The following is a 2,775-nucleotide window of genomic DNA, read 5'->3' on the forward strand; positions in this document are numbered from 1 at the left end:
AAGTGGAAATTAAAATGAATGAATTGATTTTGAAATGTGTGGTTTGAGAGTGATTATTATGGTGTGGTTATGGTTTTAGTTGTGCTTATAATTGTAATAAGTTATTGTATCAGCCAAATAAATGATCAATCAGTGGATAGAATTAAAGATGTGTATGAGAAGGAATGACATAGCATAGGTAGGATAGCATAGCATAGGATAAAGCAGGCTAGAATAAATCTTTGAAAATTGAAGTGTATGCTGAATGGATGTTTATAGGTATGTAGATGTGGATATGGATGTAAAATGATTCGAATATGTATGATATGATATGATGTGATGTGGTGCGATGTAGGAGGTGAAGGAGGGGGAAGGGTTTTGTTATATGGATTGAGGAAATAGTGGGATGGGGTTTGAAGATGGTAGGATTAGGATGATATTGTGGATAGGAGAATGGAAATTAGAGATAGTAAGGATGGGTTTTGAGGATGGTAGGATTAATTAATTAATTGTAAGATAATGTTGTGGATTGGATTATGGGGGTATGGGGTTTTTTTTAAAATGAATGGATGGAAGGATAGATGAATAGATGGATTTTTGTAGAGGGGAAGAGGAGAGGAGGGGAAAGAATTGTTACGAAGTTTGCCGTCTAGATCACGTGGAAGTGCTCTAGGCTCTCGAAGTGGTTTATAACTAGGCGTCAAGCAGGGACTTAAGTAATGACAATGATGATATGCAATTCGTAACTAATAGTAGAGTATACTAAATGATTGATCTTGAGCACGAAGCTCTACAAATGGAAACCTATCCTTCTTATATAGAACCTCATACTCTACTGTATTCCTTTGGATCTCTTGGATCTACTGGATCTAGAGTTTAGCTCTCCAGATCCTCTAGATCCCCTAGATCCGTCACGTGATTTCAATCAGAACATATGTCTGTACTTGCTGAAGGTGGGGAGACTCTATGAGTCAATTGCCATACAATTTTGTATGTGAATCGACTTGCTTTTCTACAGGGCCCAAGCTCATATGGACATGTTGGCTGTTACTTCGTAACAGATTACTTGATATTATCTTTTCAAGACTTTAATAAATTATCAAAATCAAATGGTTTATTAGTTTTTTTTTTTCTTTTTTTAATAATCTTGATTAGAAATAATTATTATATTATTATACTCCTAGATAATTAAGTTCAAAGAAGAGTGATAAGAATAAGACGTGACTACCGATATAAGATTGATACACGTGATTAAGAGATATGAATTAAGTATCCTTATGTTTGTTATGTTTGTTCCGTTTACTACCTAGTATGTCAGATCTCATCTTGAAGTCTACCTACCTAGGTACGTACCTATCTATTCATTTCGTACACAATACACAAGACACTTCAATAACCACCAATCACATGACACACCCATTCTAAAAGCCATTGAAAAACAATGGCGACATATCTAATAACTAATCTAGAACAATCCCCCATAATACCTACCTAGGTATACATAACTACATTACACCGTTCCGTCCCTACAAAGCGATTGATTGATCGAATGCAAAGCAAAGCAAAGCAAAAATCACGAGCTCCTTCCAAAAACTCACCTAACCCACCTCCCCCACTCCTGGGGATACTCCTGGGCTGGGAACACTAGACTCCTGGCTGGGGACACAGCAGCAAAAGCAAAAACGGAGCAACCCAAGCAGCCATGTCTCACCTATCGTACCGGCACGTCCAACCATTCATTCCGATATTTCCGATCGTATGATCGTAATCTTTCGGTGTTGTGTGCGCGCTTGGGAGCTGTGCTTGGTTTTTTTTGGTGCTTACGTTGTGTTGTTGTGTTTGTGTTGTGTTTTGTTGGAGGATTTGGGTTGAGGTTGGGGTTTGGTGTTTGGATTTTAGATTTACGGTGTTTGAAAGGGAGAGAGCAGAGAAAGTGGAAGTAGAGAGGGAATGGTGGAGTGGGGAGTGGGAGTGGTAAGGGGTGGTTTTTGTGCTGGGCTGGGCTGGGCTGGGGTGGAACGTGATTTTATATGAAAGATTGAGATTGTGAGATTGTGAGGTTCGGGGATTGGGATTACTAGCGCAATTTTGGGAGGAGCATTGAGGATTGTGGGTGGTGATGATGGATGGACCTGAGTTAAGAGAGAAATGAAAGATCTTAACTTTAATCAGATATACGTACCTAGGTACCTTCAGTAAACTACCAGGTAGGAAGGAGGAATGTCCAAGATACGATAACCGAGTCAGGAAAGAAATGAGATATTTATGGGTACTGCGCTACAGAACCACAAAGAGCCAAGGCTAGACTGACGCTATTGTAAGAAAGTTTAGCCACATAAGCCACTTTCCGTTATTTAGGCATTAATTGGTACTTGTGGCTGGTAAATGACGGGAATATGCGTGTGATGAGAAAAGCCACGTAAATTGATGATTGGGGGCCAAGTGGCATGTGATGATTGAGATCCGATTAAGATTGAGGCGATTCGTGATTCTTACCGTGTCGCCTGTAGATTGTGGTTATCGGTGTACAGGATAGAAAGGTGGAAGGGGGTTTCAAGGGGATATAACGGGAATCTTGGATTTGCAAGGGTTTCTTGTGGGTTCAATGGGTGGTTGAATCGAATGAGATGAACATATAGAAGTTGAATCGTTTGGTGATTGCGGGGGATAAATTGAAATGCAGGACTGGGAGTTGGGTCTTGCTTGCATGACATGGCATGACATTACAGACTAAATTACATGACATATAGGAGTAGCAAATTAAAATGACGAAAAGGAGGCATGATGGGAGAGCTT

Source organism: Sclerotinia sclerotiorum, genomic scaffold, assembly GCF_000146945.2.
Source record: "Sclerotinia sclerotiorum 1980 UF-70 scaffold_15 genomic scaffold, whole genome shotgun sequence".
Taxonomy (NCBI): domain Eukaryota; kingdom Fungi; phylum Ascomycota; class Leotiomycetes; order Helotiales; family Sclerotiniaceae; genus Sclerotinia; species Sclerotinia sclerotiorum.